The 21,817-nt window shown below is 35.4% G+C and overlaps 1 protein-coding gene and 1 long non-coding RNA gene across 10 annotated transcripts in view; one reads left to right on the top strand and one right to left on the bottom strand.

Annotated features, from left to right (window-relative positions):
* The window catches only part of ZNF385B (zinc finger protein 385B), a 265,070-nt gene that overhangs the window by 120,983 nt on the left and 122,270 nt on the right, over positions 1-21,817 (bottom strand). The gene's annotated exons all lie outside the window — the stretch shown is intronic.
* Positions 1-21,817, top strand: part of LOC112470305 — a 67,270-nt gene that overhangs the window by 18,616 nt on the left and 26,837 nt on the right. Inside the window, exon 2 of one of the 2 annotated variants that reach the window (XR_003042933.1) lies at positions 16,109-16,333. This is a non-coding gene — a long non-coding RNA (uncharacterized LOC112470305). Of the gene's footprint in view, positions 1-5,485; positions 5,571-16,108; positions 16,334-21,817 lie in introns of those variants that run through there. The other variant, XR_003042932.1, reaches the window with a different exon arrangement.

Consider the following 21,817-nt stretch of genomic DNA (forward strand, 5'->3'; position numbering starts at 1 on the left):
CAAGTATTTAAACTCCCACTGGAGAAGGAAATGGTGAAGTGCAGCTGAGTTTCTCAAAAGTTTTACAAATATATGTGGATAGAGAAAAAAAAAAAGACAAAGTGAAAGTGACATTATAACCTCAGAGGCCATTTCATTCTTAGATGAATGAAGGCATATAACTCACTTGGGTATCCCAGTCAGAACCTTTTCCTTTGAATATACAAGACAAAACTGCATATTCTTACAATCTTTGAAAACATTAAAGACTCAGTATATTTCTTTAGCAACATCTAGAAACTGCTTTTAGGTTTGGGGATGCAGCCAGCTTATTTGATGGCTTTATGCTGAGGAAGGAGTGTTTGGGCTGGGTAAAGCAAGAATAAGAGATTTTGAAATTCACTAAGCAAATTCTGAAAATATCCCAAAGCAATAATAAAATATTCATTTTATACATAAAATTCTTAGTTATAATCTAAGATTGTCATTTTCTTCCTTAGGAAACTAGCTAACAGGTATGGAATAAACAATTTTTCTGATTTTTAACATAATATTAACTAAGATATAAAGTTTGTAAATTTTAGTATGGTGACAATTTTGCAGTTTTGCGTTGCCAAATCTATTTTTTAATAGCCTGGAATTATGTAAAAAATAGAACCACATATAAAAACTTGTCTTGGCTTGTGCCCAAGTGATTTGAAGAATCCTCTACTTTCAAACTCACATTTACCACTTGAATTTGGAACACGGTTATGACAGATGTGCATATTTCTGAGTTACTTGAAATTCTATATTAATTGTAAAATATCCATGACAGATTCCTTGGGGTCAATAGTTATAAGGTAACTTAGAATCTATAGACCCAGTGATATTGTTACACTAAAATGTCATGATCAACTAAAAATTTTTAGTTTTTAAACATCTTTCCTCCAAAATATGCCATAATGACAAATCACGTTTTAATGATCTGTTTCTTTATTTAAGCTATGAATAGCTGCATCTATTACTGTGACAAGATCCAAAAGAGTCAACAACAACAACAAAAAATGGTTCCATTTTAATTACCTCGTAACAAACCTACAGTACTCATAACATTGAGGTCGGATGTATGTACAATATATAGCATCAAATGACATTAAATGCCTCTTGTAGTAGGTTCTACAACAAAAAAAGAATACAACAATAGTATTGCATTACAGGATTTTAAGGATTATTGATCACTGGTTTATTTCATAGACTCACTCTAGAAGTAATTTTATTTTATAACTTGCCTGAGACCTCATTAGAAAATACTCTAAAAAGGTATTTATGCAATACTTGAAACTGTCCACTAATAAAATGTACAAGAAGGCTCAGACTATTTTATGAGCTTATTTTTAACACACTGAACAATTACAGGTTCTGAGCCCCATTAATGAAAATACAACATGCAAGCTTTCTTTTCTTTAAATGTTATAATAATTATAACATTCTAATAGAAAATCGCCTAAGTGCCAAATTTGAACTGAATTTTTTAATATGTCAGAGTTGATTTCTCTGCTAACCCATTTAGGTATAAATTACTTGATTTTTTTTTTTCCTTCTGCAATGGTAACTACTCTGCAATTTTTCAGGTGAAAATATCATATATGTTGCCAACAAATGAGAGTCTGGGAAACCAGAATGATTTTTCAACTGGAGGATTTTTTTAAAAATGGAAGTTATCATAATTCAAATGTTATATTAGAGAACAAAATCCCGATGTTATAACATAAATTACTTATTTGGAAAATTCATGCATTGCCAATAAGCATGTCTTAAACAATAAGTCATGAAAGAAGTATATTTTGATATTCAGTTTTCATTATCGATTAGTATTTCAAAAACTCTTTATTTGCAAAGATGCTAAAATATTCCTTAACTATCTCTAAGAAGCAACATGATTCCATAGGTATCTTCAAACTAATTTGAGATTAAACGATGTGATTCTTCATGGATATAAATTGCTACAAAATTGACTAGACTTTAGCTAATAGTATTGTCAGAACAGAAAAGAAGAAATGAGCATTGGTGCTTTAGTTAAGACAATTTGGACTCCAATCTGGCTCTGCCTTTTTGATCTGTACAGCTTTAAACACATTAGTCTATCTAAGCCACAATTTCCTCACTTACAAAGTTATGATAATAATGCTGCCCACCTTTATATCACAGTATTGAGGATTAAATGAGACAATATGCCTAATGCAAACTCAATATAAGCTAATGTTAGTACAATCTTCCAAGGCAGGCCAAAATAATCGACTGGTATTGTTAGGGTCTAGTTTAGAGTATAAACACTGGTAAAGCTTGGATCTTTTAAAACAGCATTTCTGGGATCTGAACTTTCCCCTCCCCCCCCCCCAAATTATTTTCAATCCCAACAACAATGCAAGAACCTTAGAACAATAGTATTATTTTATAATGCTCAGTGTATCACGGTAAACACATAGCATAATCATACCATACATTTTAATGATACTTTATAGTATGCAGAGTGTTATTTCAAACACTATTTTATGCAATCATGGTAACAATTCTATGAAGCAGGCCAAGTAAGTAAGTAGTATCTCCAGTTGGCCCTTGATAAAGGCAGATTGACAACGATTGGTTACTTTAAAAGCTCATAGGGCAAGTCAATGATGGAGCTGTAACTAGAATTAAGTTCTTCATCCTTGTCTCATACTTCCTCCACACCCCTCCCCACACAAACTACATTAACTGTCTATTTATGGGAGACTAGCAAAATGCTACATTATACATAAACCAATATTTATCTGAAGTTCAATGTAAGTCTTCCTTCATAAAATGCCTCTGTGCTAATTTGTGATCAGTTTTAAAGTTGAGTCTATTTAGAACACTTATCAAAAGCCTTCTCTAAGGATTGGCACTGTGGGAAATATCAATTGTGAACTCACAGTCTCTACTCTTAGTAAGTTTAAAAGCCAACTGGAAAAATTGCCAAAAGGCAAAACAAAACAAAAAACAACCTAAAAGTATAGGGAAGACTATAAAAAATGTAAATTTCTAAAAAGTAAATTCCTAAGAAAGGATTCATGATGTCTAGGAAAAGGAGCTATCTCAAGAAGAGAAATAATAAAAATAATTCTGTCCCAATAAAAGAACTGTCCTATTAGCTAGAACTTCTCAGTTAACTGACAAGAAATAACTGTAGTTGGAACCCAGACCGTTCATCAACCTTTCCTACAATTTAAAAATATTTATGCTGGTAATCTTTAATTATATTTATCATATAAATTCAAATACAAATAATGTACCAGTAAGTCTTAATATCTAGAAAAGATTTTTCCAAATTAAATATTATTTCATATTGTAAATATTCATAACTATATTATAGGACATTTTATACAGATTTTAATTTGTTACAAAGTAAAACAGTAAGATTTTTTTTTGAGGAAAATTTCTTGCCTGTTAATAAATACTATCCTTGTTTGAGTGGTTTCTGGAGAGAATGTCTTAAGCTATATTTCCAAAAAGTACTATAACTGTAACGTTTAAAACTGTAAAATGTCATTTTGTCTATACACACCTTATAACTTAATCCAAAAACATTTTATATTCAGTAGCACAAGGGAATAGTATTTTCTTCTCATACTAAGTACATAATTGTGAAGTAATTTGTTTTCCACATTGCATATTTTAAGAAGCTCTCGCATGATGTTATTATGTTTCAGGCTCCATATCTGTTTGAAAGCTTATCTTATATCTTTAATATAACAAAGCCCTTTTCCCAACTTGAAGGATTTTGAGTACCTACCGGAAGCATGTTTAAGCATGTTTAAAATACACAGTATGATTTTTTTAACTCATATAGCAATGTATTTTCACATGTTAAATGTTAGTAATAGTTTAATATACAAATATTTTAATTCTACCACATGACATTCTTAGGCTGACTAGAAATAGTTTACGATTCTTCTATCTGTGATGCCTACTTTCTGATTAAAATAAGACATCAAGACATATTTCTTCCTGTGTTACTTCATATACTCTGGTTTATAAACTGATCCAAGTTATCTGCCATTTGAAGAGTCATTTTCTAAACGTGGAAAAACTTAAAATTTCATTAGAATTATCATTGTTAATAAGAACTTTTTTCAATGAAAGAGACCAAAATGTAATTTTGGATTTGAAGTGTATTTGTGGGTAGTCAGTCATGAAGCAGGACTTAAAAGCACTCATTCATGTTGGGTTGCCAAAGTGAATATCCTATTCCACAAATGGAGATAGTAGGTCCCAATGCTGGTAAAATGTGTGCATTGAAAGGCACCTATATATACTTATTGAGCGATTTGATTCCATCTGAAAAGTGAACAGTCAGGAACCCTTATCCCTTAAGATGCATTTATTTTCATACATTATCTAATAATTTTAATAATCGCAGGGAATAATTACTAATTCCTGTTCTTCCTGGTTCTACCTAGCAAACATCAATGGTATTAGAGGTCTGAAGCCTCTAGTTTCCCAGGAAATCAGGGCAGCAAACGATGAGAAAGCAAGCTTTCCTTCTCCTCCACAGGGATTTTGGCCTGAGACCTATGAAATCTTCTGAAAAGAACATCAATAACTAGATGAGGAGGGATTTTCAGTAGGAAAGAATTCTGAACTGATTTGTAAACCACCTTTGGAAAATAAGAATCCATTATTCTGGAAAACTCAGTAGAAATTATTTTTTTAAATAATAGCATAAAAAGTATAAGTAGTAGCTGGCAGTCAACAAATTTATAGGAATAGACTTATCATATCTGTTAACATTTGTACAAAATTACCTCTGACGTCACGATCAGAATTGATTAAATGATCAACTAGTGGAAAACATGTTGAAGTACAATTTAAAAAGTACTCTTCTTGTTCAGAGGGAAAAAAAAAGGGTTAAGAGATCCCTGTGACACTGAGCACTTCCTTGAATGGTGTTTAGAGCTGACCAAATCACACACATATTTAAAGGCCTTTGTCATTACTGTAGGGCTGGATAGTAGAGTGTCTGTGTCACACTAGCACATAGGAATCAGAGTCATTCTTGAAATGCCTCGTTACACATTTGGCAGTACAGTATTGCCTTCAGAAAGTACAATTTCTGCTTTCTGATTCTTCATATATTTCTTCTCTTTTGCTCTGAGAAAAAGATTTTCTCCTTTATGTTTTGGAAGCTATGGAAATCTACAGTTTTCTAACCTCTAGACTAGAGTTTAGGAAGATCTACTGTTTATAAAATATGTCAATAATTTAAACTTAATGGCTGCCATGTCAGTCCAGTTTTTCATTTCTTTGTTCTTAAAAGAGTTTTCTTAACAAAATAGTCTATAAAAATAATTGAAATGTTTCTTTCTCATTGTAAAAACAGTATAGTTTTATCATAGAAACTTTAAAAAGCACAGGAAATTGTAAAAATAAAAAATTATATTTTCATCACTTTGGAATAACTACTTTTGACATTTAGATATTAGTCACATTTTTATAATTTCCATAGATTCCAGACAGAGTGAAACTTGAATGACCTGAATGAGATTTTCTCATCCTGGGAGCACCCTAGGAAGGCACAATCTGGGAGACTGTGTGCAGTGGTTTCTGGTAGGTCTTTGGTCCACCTCATTCTGGGATATGTGGCTTCTCCTTTGATGCCTCTGTTTACTTACCTACTGACCCAGATTGTTTGGTTCTATCTGGAACTGGTTTCTGGCTTGCACATGAATGAGAATGTGAGCATGATCATATTTAATAAGCAGATATATGTGCAGTATGGGCCAATACACTGAGGAGTAGAGATGGGTGTGAATATTTGAGACTCAACATATCAGTAAATACATCACAGACATCAACAAATGTGGGAAGGCAGGTTAGAGATCCAGGGATGGGGAGGAGCTATTAAAATAATAGGCATGCAGAAATCCTGAGTGCTCTCAAAGGAACAGTAGGTCATAATTCAGGGAATGAGGGAGTGACCAGTGAATGTTAAAAAGGACTTTAGTAGCTCCTAGTCATGATGACAAAATTTAACACTCAAAATTCTAGGATGAATTACTCTGTCTGTCAGAGAGATTTCTGTGTTTCTGGTGACTGACAAATACGTGCCATTTCAATTCGCTTCTTATGGGGGTGGAATTTTCCATATTTGAGACATGAACTTTGTGTGTCTTCTCAGAAGTCCTCAACTGCTCCTTTCTTTTTCTCTTTCTCGGTCTGCACCCACCCCTCTACTTTCAGACTTGACTACTGTAACCCAAAAGTTCCCTGGGGCATGGAGCCGGGGCCGGGGCGGGGGGCGGGTGAAGAGGGGGAAGCAGTGAACCTCAATCAGCAAAAAGCAGGAGTCAGGAAGGAGCCAAGTGTGAATCTTCCTTGCAAACTATCTAAAGAAGGAGTTCCACATGCTGAAGAAACCCACCTGCTGACTGAGCTGCTGTGTCTTTTCTAGATTCATTTTGACATAATAGGTACAGTATCTCATGGCTTTGTAGCTTCCCTTGCCTGACTTCCCTTTTCCCCTTATTCTTACTCTCCTAGGCCTGTACTCTCAAATAAAATCAGAACTTTAATCCTTGCCTCGGGTTATGTTTTCTAGAGCAACAATTCTCAAATTTTAAAGTGGATATAAATCACTTAGGGATCTTATAAAGTAAAATACAGATTCTGTGTCAAGAGATTTTGGGATGACTCTGAGACACTACATTTCTAACTATTATCCAAGTGACATGCACACTGTTGGCCTTTTACATAGCAAGGTTCTAGAAGACATAGAATAAGACAGAATTCATCACTACTCAATGTAAGCTCTTTGAGGGTCAAGACCGCGCGCGCACGTGTGTGTGTGTGTGTGTGTGTGTATTTTCACTGTTCTAACCCTGAATCTACAACAATGCCTAGAATGTAGAAAAGTGCTCAATAGATATTTTTTGACTGAATAATCAGCGAATGAATTCTCCTAGATGACTTCAGTAATTCCTAGCTATGAGAAATTTTTCTAATTTTAACATTCACGTTTTAGAGTAAATTAAATTGTCTTGCAGTGGGTTTTCTGTATTTCTGATGACTGACAAATAAATGTTTGCTATGGACTGAATGTTTATTTCCCCCAAAATGCATATGTTGATATCTTAATCCTCAAAGTAATGGTATTAGGAGGTGGGGCCTTTGGGAGGTGATTAGGTCATGAGCAAGAAGCGCTTATGAATAGGATTATAACCCATTTAAAAAGAACCCAGACAGTGGCCAGGACATGGAGCAACTGAAGTGTCCTATGATAGATGATTGGATAAAGAAGCCGTGGTACATATATACAATAGAATATTACTCAGCCATAAGAAAAGATGAAAATTTGTGACAACATGGATGGACTTTGAGATAATCATGCTAAGCAAAATAAGCCAGACAGAAAAAGCTGAAAATCATATGATATCACTTATATGTGGGATATAAACCTAAAAGCAACAAATGAACAGGACAAATAAACAGAGACTCATGGGCATGGACTATAGACTAGTGGTTACCAGAGGGGAGAGGGGTGGGGGAGGAGGGAGAAGGTAGACAGGGTAAAGGGGGTCACATATGTGGTGACAGAAAGAAATCTAACTATCGGAGGTGAGCACACAGTGTAAATATATATATGCCTTACTGTTAAAGTGTACAGCTGAAACTTATTGGATTTCATTAACCAATGTCACCATAAAAAAATTAATTAATTAATTTTAAAAAATGGAAACAAACAAACAAAAAAAGGAACCCAGAGAAATTTCTTGCCCCTTTCATCATATGAAGTTGCAGCACAAAGAAGTGGAAGTGGGGCCCTCACCGGACACCAAATCTGCCAGTGCCTTGATCTTGGACTTCTCAGTCTACAAAACTGTGAGAAAAAAATTTCTATTGTTTATAAGCCACCCAGCCTATGGTATTCTGCTATAACACCCAAATAGACTAAGACAATGCTGAATGCCACATATATAACAATACACTTATATTATCCCAGCATCGAAGGGTTATAAAAGTTTAAGAGTTACATTTTAGAAACTTGTTGCTAATTTGGAAGCATAGAGGACAGTACCAAGGTATCTAATTCAGGAAAGATTCCCTTAGGTTCCAGAGGCCAACCTTCCTCTTAAAAGCCTGATTGTCTACTGAAACAGGTACTAGAGAGCAAAGAGAAGTGTGCTTAAGATCCACTATATTGGGAGTATCTCATGTTTACTCACCCAGAACTTCACTTTTCATATAATATCTTTTATTATAGAGGATAAATGGCAGTTTTCTGCTGAATTTTAAAATAGTGCATCATGTATAATTCATAAAAACTGCCAGGAGCATCAACATCCTCCTCTGGTATTTGCCCTACTTAAGAAATATAATACATTAGACTTCTGCGATTGGTGTTACATCTATTATTGGATGTAACTGACCTTGTTCTACTGTCTCTTATGTTGCTACCAACAATCATTTGGACATTTAAGATTTTTTTTTAGCTGACAACACCCGCAGCTATTCTTGTTACACTTTTACTGTTGTCATAGAGACATAGAAACAGCTGAACAGAGTTTTCACATATGGTGTTCCCGATGAAGGGGTGACACTAACCATGCTAATATATGTCACTGAATTTGTTTCTCAATGATTGCATCAATGTCAGGCTCTTGCTCCCAAATTTTAAGGAATTTACAAAGACCATAAGACAAGTTTCTACCAGAAACTCTCATTTGGAAGACTCCCTTTTACAGGGGTCCTCTAAGTGTGATCCTTATACCAGTAGCATTTGCATCACACAACAACTTATTAGAAATGCCAATTGTTGAGCCCCGTGAGAGTTTACTGGCCCGATTATCTGGTAAACTATTATTGCTGGGTGCATCTGTGAGAGTATTTCTGGAAGGGATTAGCATTTAAATCAGTAGACTGAGTACAGAAGATCGGCTCTCACAAATGTAGGCAGGCATCATCCAATCTGTTGAGGAACCATACAGAACAAAAGATGGAGGAAGGGTAAATTCTCTCTCCTTGAGCTGGGACATTCATCTCCTGACTCTGGACATCAGTACTCCTGGTTCTTAGCCTTCAGGCTCAGACTGAATTATACTACCAGCTTTCCTGGTTCTCCATTTTGCAGAGAGCAGATTGTGGGACTTCTAAGCCTCCATAGCCACGTGAGCCAATTCCTATAATAAATCTCATATCTATATATCTTTACTATTAGTTCTGTTTCTCTGGAGAACTCTGACTAATAGAGACCCCATCCCAGACCCATTAAATTAGAAACTCTGTAGTCTACTTTAACAAGTCATTTAGGTGATTATGATGTATGCTAGAGTGTAAGAACCACTTCTATACTAGATAGCTTCCTGTCTCTAATAGATAGTTTAGATGAGAAATATTAAGGTACCCTAGAATCCAGAGATAAACTGAATACGAGATATTCTACATAGGGATATTTGAAAATCTAAAGTATAGAATAGCATTTTTAGAACTGGAATTGAACTATATATAGTACCATGAACAAGGTACTTATTAAAAATACGTAAGCCTCACCCAGACTTAGTGAATCAGAGTGTCTGAGTTGGGGCTGATTGCCTCTTAAAGGGCACACCAGACAGTTCGGAGGCATTAAGTATGATAACCATAGAATAAAGTGTAGCTTATGTAAACATCAATTATCTTTGGGTGATGGGACTATGGATGAGCTTTATTTTCTACACACTTTGGATTTTTCAGTTGGATGCAATGATCATATACTACTTTTATAACCAGAAAGCGATTATTTTAAAAGGATAAAACAGGAAAAATAGCATTGAATCATCTTGGAAACTTGAGTGATTTATGTATATTCCTTATATTACTTATATCGGAGCGGTGATGAGCTTAGATCCTGGAGTAGGACTTTCTGGGTTAAAATCCTAGAGGCTTAATTACAAGCTGTGTAATTTTCCTCCTAAAAGCCTGTTTCCTCATCTCTTAAGTAGATATGGTAATAACAGTGTCTATTTCATAGGGTTGTTATGAAAATCAAATGAGAGTACTTAGTATTGTGCTTAGCACGCAACGAGGACTAAAAATGTTAGCTATTAGTAATACAAAGATGTTTTATGGCTATTTATGGCACTATTTTTGTGGCTATTTTTAGTCATATAATAATTAATCAATCCATTTTAATTGTAATGCATAAACGATGGCCATGACTCTAAGTAAAAGATGTCTCTCTTTGGGGAAAATAACTCTCCTGCATCACCCTGGACTCCCACCCCTCTCATCTGAGTCTTGTCCCCTGCTCTTACTCTCATCCTCCCTCCTATTGACAAACTATCATATCTTATCTTTTTTTCCATCCAGTGCCCAAAGCCTTAATGTTTCTACTTTTTCCCTTTCAGTCTGGTGTCTGTTACCTTTACCATATTTATTTGACCGCCAAAGATTGCAACAGCAAGTTATTTCTGAGCATTTAAGAAATATTTGCTAAATTCTCTTAAATCAAAAGTTCAGCATCGCCAGCTTTTTTTTTTTTTTTCATCTTGAACATAGTTAATGATTTGGATTTCTGAGGCTCTGTCAACTAGAACAATTCTGAATCTCAGATAAAGAACTGATTTAAAAAAAAAAAAAATCATTCCTAGGTTTGTACATCCAGGGTCGGAGTTGATGCTGTGCCTGGTGCAGCCTGGATGGGTGCTCCTGCAGCTCTGTTTGTAGATCTGGAGCCCAGCTACACTTCTCTTTGTCAAAGAGAGACCCATATATATTAAAGGCTTAGCATCTAATTGGGATTTTTTTTTTTCTCCTAGATTTAATCAGAGAATTGTAAAACATTGAAAAAAGGGTTTTAGGAGAAAATTTTATCAACTTTCTACTTTCTGGAGCACTTTTATATTGAAAACAAATACTTTAAGGCAGTAGTTTTCAGATTCAAGCATGCATGAGAATCACCTGGAGGGCTGCTATAGATTGAATGCTGTGTCTCCCCCTAATTTCATATTTTGAAATCCTAGTCCTGAAGGTGATAGTATTAGGAGGAAGGGGTCTTTGGGAGGTGATTAGGTCACGAGGGCAGAGTCTGCATGAATGGGACTAGTGCCCTTACAAAAGAGATCTCACAGAGCTCCTGGCCCATCCTGCCTTGCGGTCCCCTCACCAGACACTGAACTATCAGTGATCCTGGATTTCACAGCCTCCAAAACTATGAGAAATAAATTGCTATTGTTTATGAGGCACTCAGCTCATGGTATTTTGTTATAGAAGCCAAAATGGACTAAGACAAGGGCTTATTAAAACATAGGTTGCTGGGTCCCACCTCAGAATTTCTGATTCAGTAGGCCTAGGATGGGGTCTGAAAATTGATATTTCTAACAAGTTTCCAAGTGATGCATATGCTGATGATGCCAGTTTAGAAATTTTACTTCGAGAACTACTCTTTTAAAGAATCCGTTCATAGGAATCTTGAGTACTTGGTCCCCCTAAAAAGGAAGTAGTTAGGATTTAGCTATGAGCCCTCCAGTCACACTTATGTTTCTCTTGCTCACTCTTTTCTTCCTCCTGCTTATTGAATATTGCCCAGATATGCCAATTCTAACCTGAGAAAATGATCACTACCATACTCAGTAAATTTCAGAAGACTTTATCAAAGAAGAATAAAAGAAATTTCTAAGCCTTGCCTTAGAAAGTCTGATTATCTATTAACCAATTATTATAATTTTAACAGCAACATATAAAATTTAGCTCTACAGATGCCAGCCTCTGTATTTTTACCTCTTATTTTTAATCTCAACATACCTTTCTACAGTCAATATTTGTGCTTCATTCCTACTTTAAGCCTTTGCACCGTAGCTTCCTCTGCCTTAAATGTCACTACATTCCCTACCTATCCATGTTCATAGCTTCTTTCAAAACATAGTTTTCTAAGATTCAATGCTTCCAAAATGCCTTTCTTTAAAAACTTTGACTCACACAAATTATTCACTTGTTTTGCTTTCCAGTGGGTAAACACGGTTCTGAGTTCCGATGTTTCATTTTCTATTATTTTCTAGTATCTTCTGGCCGATTTTTCTTATTTTTTATTCTGCTATCTTCCTCTCTTCTACTTTGGTACTCTTCCACTAAAACCAGGAGATTACAAGGAATCAAAACTAATGACAGCATTTCTTTTCATTGCCTGAGCTCCTCAAATGATGCATGGGGTAGGGAGCAGCCAAGTTATCTCCTGAATGGGAGACCACGGGAAAACAAGAAAGCACTAAACTTGGCTTTCTTGCCTCTAAGTTAAAAAGTCCAATCACACTGCCAGCAAAGACAAATTGCACCTAAATAGCTTGGCTTCAGTGACCCCAGATCCTAAGCCTAATATGCCTATTCTTTCTTTTTACCATGCTTAGGAAGGTAGCACAGCCAGAGGGCGGTGAGTTTTGTTTTGCACTTAATTTTTGCTTTAATGTTCAGAGAATATATTATGCAGCTACTGTAAAATAGCACCTGGCCTGTTTACTAACACGATATTATAAAGGTAAAACAGAATTAAAAAAAAAGAATTGGATGACTGGGCCCCAGGACAAAACTCAACCACAAATTATCACCTTACACACATAATTACCACACTAATTTGAGTGTGTAATAGATGCCAAATGACTTAGGCCAGCCAAGTTAGATTCCCCTCCTGTGCAGATGAACATTCCAGGGCACCTGAACATTGCATTGCTCTGTCTATCAAAAGCTCAGTGAGGAGGCCACGAAGCTGACAACGGCCAACAAACTCAGGAACTCACAAGCTTCCAGGAGAAAAATATATTCAGCATCTTTTTTATGTTCTCCTAGATCACTGGTTTTCACATTTTACTTCTTTCTTCAGTGATTTTTTTCTTTTACTTTGATGTTCAACATGCATATCCAAAAGCTATGGCAGAAGCTGTGCAACCAGTCCCTCCCTGATTTCTATACTGCCCCCCTATCCAGCTAAGCGCTTCTGTGAGGATCTCTAAGCACATCCTGCAAACCTCTATGGACCCACAGAGCAGAGGTGAAAAAACAACGATACCTAATTGATTGATAGCAAGAGCAATCACTGAATATTAACACACTAAAATACAAGCCCAAATTTTTCTTTACTCATTCACTTGAAAGGTAGGTTTATTTATGGGGAAGGAGGCACACTCTTATTATAAATCAGCTTGTGAAGAGATTTCTGTCAATTCTAAACATTTTGACCTGGTTCTTTGAAGGCTGTTCTCTCCAAACTAGGTAGTATGCATGAAAAAAATGTATAAAGAAAATAAATGAAAGTTCTATTAACCTTAAAAATTAAAGTATTCATTAAGCACAAAGTAAGTATTATAGCATAATAAAGAGATTCCGAGCCAGAAAGTTATGAGATGAAATTCTAATTCTGTTATACACTATGTGGTCTTGGCAAGTCTCTCAACTTCTATGAATGTCAGTTTCTCATTTTTTTAAGGTTTTTTTTTTTTTTCCAATGGTGATAACAGTATATTCCAGAGTGACTCTGAGGTTCAGATATTGACTAGTGAACTTCTGTTCTGTGTCTCATGAGTGATTAGCTAGGATTAGAATTGCTTTCTCCTTGACACAACTAGACACAGAGTTAAACATTTCCTATTCATGTAACTGACTGAGATTTTCCCTGGTTGGAAAATCTCAACTGTAAGTTCCCCCACCTGTAATGTGTCGATTCCTTCCTATAAAAGACTAAGGTAAAATCACTCTGTGGAGACACACTCTGATTTCCAGAGCTGGGGTACAAAAAACCCTACTACAATAATCTGAATAAAATCAATTTTCTTACTTTGATGATTTTTGTCTTTGATATCATATACATAGAAGTGCCTGGCACATAACTGGTCCTCAGTAATTGGAAGCTTTTCATAAGGACTTTCTATAAATGGTGCTCTGAGTATAACCTATGGAAGGCACCGAGAGGAGCGGAATGCATCCTTAGCAATGGCATCTGCTGAATCTAGTAATTCCTTATATTTATGATATTAAAATCTTATTTTTGTTAAGTCTTCTCGACTCCCATGATAATACGCTAATTTGGTTCATCAGTAAATAGTATGAATTAACTCACAAATTAATTTAGTGTGAACGTTATAGTCATCTATCCATAAAAGCTATAAGTAGAGTTGAATTTTAATATGTATACCAGTTCTTTAAGATTCCGTTGAGTTGGATGGCTCCATCTCCACAAAGCCTTCTCTAATCTCTGCATTCAGGAATAATCTCTAGACTCTGTGGTCCTGCTTGAATTTCTCTGTACTTTTTCAAATACTATCTTTCACATTATGCTTCACATTAATCTGAGTTGTGTACATTCTGATTAGCTCCCTAGGTTTTATGTTGCTTGAGACTAGGTACTGTGTCTTATTTTCTCTGGCACAATATCTTAGGCAAAGGAGATATTCAATTAGCGTTCACTGAATTGAGTCTATATACTCTTTGATGCCTTGGATCATGCTAACTTGGCAATACATACATGAATACTTCTTCATAAAATGTCAAAGTTTGAGAAGACTAAGTAATCAAGACAGAATATTAGAGAATGAGGTAAAAAAAGAGGGTGGTGGTGAAAAGATACCAACAACACATTGAGAAATCTAACAAGGTAAAATTAGACAGGAAATAAAAACATCGTGACTAACTTTTAGAGAACATATTCCAACTCCACACACACATCTTCAGTACACAAAGGTTTAGGTAAGCCATATTATAGTCAGGGTCTTCAGAAATTTCACCTACACTGACAGATCAGAATCAGGAAGTGATAATAATGGTAAGGTTGTGATACACAATGTTCCTTTCAAAAGCAGGTCACCAGTGGAATGCTAATAAATGTTAACAACATACTCTTGGGGAGAGGGAGCCCTGATTCATACATAGCACCAATTTTTACAGTGTAAACATTCCCACCATGGCTGATATTAAGCTACCAACATGTCACATAATGTTAAGTTTGGGAAGAGATGCACAAGACTGGCTCTCTCATGCCAGTGAGAGCCAGTTCCATCACATTACTGCCAGTTTCTTTTCTCCAACCCTTTCTTCCTTTATTTCCTTCTGATGAAGAGGAACAAAGCTATAACTGGTCTAAGGGAAAGGGTAGCCAAGGAACACGGCTCCACATGAAATTTTGCTCCTTAGTTTCCCCTTTGGGATTGTGTTTTGGAGACAATGCATCACCTCCATCTCACTTTTCAGTGTAACCTGAAAATCCAAAAATCACTTTGGAAATAAAATAAAAACCTACCATCTTCTTTTAGGGCACTGATAAAAATGTCAGGAAGACTTGCTTCATGCTAAATGTTACTACCCCCAATTTGACAAAATGATGTGTTTAGCCTCTCTGAATCTTACAGAAACTATAAAATTATACATAAGACTGAAACCACTGAATTTTCAGGATTTTTATCTCCTCCACTAAGACAAAGCTCTAACTTTCTAGCTTCAAGTTACAGCTCATCAAGTGAGCCAACATTTGCTTATTAGAATCTATTTCCTTGTTTATCATAACATTAAATATGCTGAAATAAAATGAAAAAAATTAGCATGGTACTGAGCACTTACATAAATTAGTAACAGTCAAAGACCCATAGATAGGAATGAATCAGATCTAAAGATGTGCAACAATTAATAAAAATGTAACATGACAGCCCATCCCAGGAACATGTTGAAGGTCATCAAGATCAGATGCATCATCACCCTGACATCTTTCAGCCTAGTCTGGGCTGGTGCAAACAATAAGTCTATGGAGTGCCCTGGATTTATCGCCAAGGATATGCATATGAAATCCAACGTTTTGTAGCACATATTTTGTGGCATTTAATGACACTGGAAAATCCCAAAGAAAACCTTCCTGGAACAACTCAGAGTCACCAAAGTTAAAAATAAACTTTATTTTTTAAGTTTTGGCCAGTAGAGGGCATCCTCCCAGGAAGGTTTGAAAAAGTTATTTTGGTTCCAACTCCATATATTTTAGAATTTTTCAGGAGTTATTCATGTTCTTATTATATGTTTCAAGAACCCTGTATCATTTTAATTACATATATAAGAGTAGGAATTTTTAATCAGAACTAGTTGGATAATCTTTCCATGTCTCCCCTTTGTAAAACTGCCACAACAGAGTGCGGTCTGGCATGATTCTTTGTAACTGGCATTGTCAATAAACAAGAGACAGAAAGAAGATGTGCCTGCACTCTGGAAGAGCAACAGCTGTAGAAAGGACTGATGTGGCTGGCAGAGCTCCTGGTGAAGAGAAATGCCTACACAGCTGGCACCTACAAAGGCCAGTTTATGCATTACCGTCATTACTGCAGCTTCCCTGGGAGCCTCAGAGGGCAAACACATGGTAAGTTCCCAAACATTTAGATTCATTTTCAGTTGTTCCATTTAAAATATAAGCCCCAACAACAGAATGAATTTAATATCAAAACTTAAAGTGTTGGCACTTGATATTAAGAAGTTGTGATGCACGAGGCTTAACTAGATGTTCAAACTGGTAATGGCTCTGGGTAGGTTTGAATTTCATCATTTGTTTTATTATTATTATTTTTTTTAATTTCATCATTTAAACTGGTACAGAAAATTAAGACTTGTTGGATTGTATTTTCTAGGGCGCCCTGAGACTTTAGCTTTAAAAATCATTCTACAATTCAAGAATATTTGAAGGTTTGAAAGAGAATTTAGTGGACAGTTGTCTTTTATGAGGGTGCAGCAGAGGGGTAAGAAAAGGGTGCCCAGATTGTAAACCTTATGTCTCTAAGAGGAATTCACATCTTATTAGTCTTGGTGGCAGAGGCAAAGTTCACTCCTCAGTATAAGAGCCTATAATGGACTGAATGTTTATGCCCTTCAAAATTAATATATTGAAATCCTATAGCCCAATGTGATGGTATTAGGAGCGAGGCCTTTGGGTCCTCATAAATGGGATTAAAGCCCTTATAAGGGTCACAGGAGAGCTTGTTTTCTCTCCCTGTTCTTTAGCACATGAGGGTGCAAGGAGAAGCGGCAATTTGTAACAAAGGAGAGGGTCCTCACCAGAATTCTACTCTGCACTAGAATCTTACCCTGCTTGTACTTTGATCTCAGACTTCCAGCCTCCAGAGCTATGGGGGAGAAAATTATGTTGTTTATAAGCCACCCAGTCTATGGTATTTCTGTTATAACAGCACAAATGGACTAAGACAGAGCCCAACTGTCCAGATTCTTAGTTTCTCAGCCTTCCTTGAAGCTAAGACATGAGCACGTGACTTAGTCTAAGCCAGACATATCTCACCTCTCCTTCCTGCCCCCCACCAAATCTTGAAATATATCCAATCTCCAGGAGCACAGGAGGCCAGCAGTGTGTCCAGAGGTGGAATGTAGGTCTGTTGACCAGTGTTTAGTGGCAGCATCAGCTCTGCTCTTACTAGGTAGTTTCCATGGTATGAATGTAAGATGTGTTTCTAGCTAAGTTTTGTGGCTAGCAAATAAACCTGATTATTAAAAAATAAATTTCAGTAAAAAATTTTATTTCCCAATACTGTTGTTTGTTAGACCTCCCCAAAATTAGACAACTTCTGTTTCCTTATAAATGGGCTTTCATATGCAATCATATTTTTAAAATAAAATGGAAGCCTGGTAGTTGTTTCTATGCTTTCCTGAAGATGATTTCTCCTTAGGTTTACTAGAACTAGCCCAAGGATCTTCTGTTTCATCATTTCTTCTTATTCTCCCCAATACTCATTTGTCTACTTTCCCCCCAAGTAAAACTTACCTGGTTATTCCTATATACTTTCCTTTATCCCTTTTTTCTAGGTATCTCCATTCTTCTGCTGCCCCCAACCTAATCTGAGGCCCCAGTCCAATACCCTCTGTCCTATCACCTGTGTTTAACTGTAGGCTTTTTATAGTGATTCCTCCCAGAGTTGTCCAGACCCTCCCTCTTTACCCATCTCTATTGGGATATTATACACTATGAACTTTCAAGTTGTAGAAGTGATTCTTCTACCATTGCATGAAATAGATGATTCATTAGTATCTGAACATTTTAATGATTCTGTTTGGTGCCTCAAATATTAGGTCCTCTGTCTTTCTAGCTCACTCCCAAATGGGTCCCAAAGCATATTCGCTTGACAATTTTTGTATGAAAAGTAATAGGACTCCTGATATACATGAAGCCTAACAGAATAAGAATAGTACCACTAGACTAAGTGAAAGCTGGTAATTAGCAGTGATATAGAGAAAAAAAACAAAGCAAAGTATAAGCAAAAATTATTCCCGAGTATTTTGAAACTGCTCCTGGATGATGCTGTGGATGCAAGCCTTCAAAATATTTGTCACAGAATAGTCTATCTTTGTGTGGAGAGAGAATGACTCATCAGATAGTAACCTTGGTAAAGTTACCAGTTTTCACCAAAGAATATTGACCTGATCCCTTAATCATAACTTTTTCTAAAGTACACTCTCTATCTTCCAGTTTAGTTAAAAATCTGGTTGAAATAGGTGATATTTGGGGAGGACTGTTTAAATGATTTCTTCTAAATGTTCTAAGTAATATCTTTAGAACAAGCAAAAGATTTCCTTATTGGACCACAATTTTCTCTCTTCTCACAGATTTACTTTTGCTGAGATTTATCCTAAAAACTTCAGCCTTTATGGAGAAGCAGAATAGAAGTAAAATTCATTACCACAGCTTTTTCAGGAGTGTCATGTAGATATTTTCTAGTCCAGACACTGATTGTCTTCTGTATAACACATCATGTGACACATGTCTTTTAGTTATGTACTTGTGTATATAAAGAAGCATCTGCATTCCCTCAGGGTATCTTTTTCTCAATAATAATAATAATAATATAACTGACATACACTGTTTTTAACTCTGTCTACCAAGAAATTCAGATGTAAGAATGAGGCTTAAAGAAAGAGCTATGAAGAAACTTATTGCCTGATTATATTTTTCCTCTGATCTTACTTATCTTTATGATATTTAAGAGTGTATGTGTGGATATGTATGTGTGTATATAAATATATATTTATAAATGTGTATGTTTATGAACATATTATGGTTCTTTTTATTTATAATCCAGCCATTATTTTCTTATTTATTTGTGCCATAAGCTGCAATAAATCCTTTGTGGAAGAAGAATATGAATAAATATATAAACATATGAATAAATATGGCCAAATAGTATGTTAGGATGAACATAAGCCATTATTGCTATTAACATTAATGACTTAATAAACACATACTACTGTGTATGTGAGGTATGTGATGAGTAGGAAGATAAGAGAGCCGAAGGTAAAGCTCCTGACTACAAAAGTCTTGAAATATAATCGAGATAATAGGGCTGGTATATAAGAATATAAAAAATACACTATGTTATAATTTAGTATATATGCACACACACACTCACACACACACATATATACATATATACACATATGTGTATATATGGACAAGCCAAATAGTAATATCCTTACTGCTTAAAGAGAAATTAAAAGACAAAAGGTGCATCTCCACAACCACATCTCCCCAAAACCATCCTCTCTTAATTGATCTCTGTGGTCTCCAGTGAGACCTAGGCAGACTCAAAGCTTCTTCCATCCTCATCTAAATCCAGGATGATTTTGTTTAGAACAATAACATTTCAGATTTCTTAATCTGGGAATCGCTTTGATACCTACCACAAAAGGGAAAGTTGTTTTCTTTTAATGGACTTTTTATTGTATATTTTAAAGCATCTTAAAAAAAATTTATTTATTTTAATGTGATTCAGTGAGAAATAAATCTTACTTCACAACTTAGAATGTACACACACACATCTGAAACATACGTTTCACAAAACACTATTGATCCTTCCTATGTGTGACACATTCTATCTTCTACTCTATTTTGTTCCATTTAATTTCTTAAAACATTCTTATTATGACCCATTAAATTAAATTTAGTATAAACAGCATTGTTTTAAGGAAACAGGAACTTCAAATTTCCAAGGGAGAAATGTTTTAGTTTTCTGAAGGAAAACTATTCTTTTAAAATCAAAGGCAACTGGGCCAACTTCAGATGCATGATACAGCATACTGCTTCTTATCTCATAAGTATTTGCTCAGAAATCCAAAATATGTAGAGTGATGATTCATGCAAGTCTCCCTCAGAGGGAAAACTACAATCTCCAAGTTGTATTCTAGTAGGAACACATCAACCCACACACAGAAATCAAATTCAAAATGCCTTTAGTATCAGTATTTCCAGATTCTAAATATGGGCTTGACTTATAATTTAGCTTCTCTCTAGCCTTGGTTACAATGAACTTAAAAAAGATTTTTATATATGCATACAATTCAGTAATTATGAAAATTGCATCATTACTTACCTTAATCTTAGATTTCTACACAGAAAAATACATTGTTCAGGAAAAAAGGGGGAAAAAAAGTCTTACCTTAACTGATATGGTTAATTACCCAACTTAAACAAAAAATTTAGAAAGTAAAACATTACTATTATTAATAACTCTGCTCAAACAATAATCAAAACTGTGAATGGAAACATTTCCAATTTCCAACATAAGCCTTAATCTTATTCATGCCAGAAACATCTCAGCTGGGTCTTAACATTCCCTAGGAGAATATTAAGTAAGTTACAGGCTTTTTACCATGTCAACTCTAAGATAATACTTAATTCTTACTGTGTATTTGCAGTGCCAGGTCACATTGGACAGAAAACCCTATCTTTAACAGATAGTTCTGTTCTAGCCACAATCATATCGCATTAACTTCCCAGCATACCTATTAATATCCAACCAAATTAGAGCTTGGTGAGCTTCTGGCAGGTTTGTAACTGCGCTTGAAACCTGCAATTTTAACTAATTATAGAAATCCTGGGCAGGAAGTCCTCTGAAAAGATGATCAGCGTCATTCCTTTCTTTTGAAACCTTGAAACCACCCCAAACCAAGAGTTCTACTTCTCTTTTACCTTGAAGAAAAGATATTAGCACGAAGGATCATGAGCTGTGTAACTACACCATAGTAGGTCCATTATATATGTGACCTGACTTAATCCTTATATCTTAATATAGTGGGAATTATGATCTCCATGTTATAGAGGGGAAACTAAGGCTCAGAAGAACTAAGTAAGTTGATCAAGGACATGTTAGAGGTGGGATAAGACCAAGAGTCTGACTGTAAAAAGTAATTATTCTCTGTTATCTCTCCCAGCAGTGGGCTGCAGCTGGCCATACAGGCTCACAAGAGCTAGTGGTACATAGCTCTTTCAAACTCAATAATGTCACATCAGTAGGTTGAAATCGACCATGGTGCGAGTACTTATACTGTGCAAATGGGCAAGCATTACAAATCAGGGCTTTCTTCTTCAGAGAGTCATTTACCAGCACACCACTATCTACATACAACATTTGTTTTTGATATTTCACAAATGTCATGACTGGATGGTTCTATTGGTTAATTCTTTTTCATCTTCAAAAGTAAATGATAACAAGAGTATATAGGACTAGTATCTTTCAGTATATACTCCTCCCATTTACTTCCTGTGTGCCTTTGCCTACCATTAAGAAAATTTTCAATTATTTAAAAGTAGTTGTAATAATATGATAATCCCCATGTCTCCATCAACCAAATTTAATAATTATCAACATATTTCACTTATAATCCCCAAACACTTTTTTCTTCCCAGATAATTTTAAACAAATCTCAGATATTAGATCATTTTATTTGTAAATATATCAGTTTGTATCTCAGAGATAAGCTCATTTTAAAACATTACACCATTATCACACTTTAAAATTATCAGCAATTCCTTAATGTTGTCTAAGACTCTGTCATTGTTCAACTTTCC

Source organism: Pteropus alecto, unplaced genomic scaffold, assembly GCF_000325575.1.
Source record: "Pteropus alecto unplaced genomic scaffold, ASM32557v1 scaffold3, whole genome shotgun sequence".
NCBI lineage: Eukaryota > Metazoa > Chordata > Mammalia > Chiroptera > Pteropodidae > Pteropus > Pteropus alecto.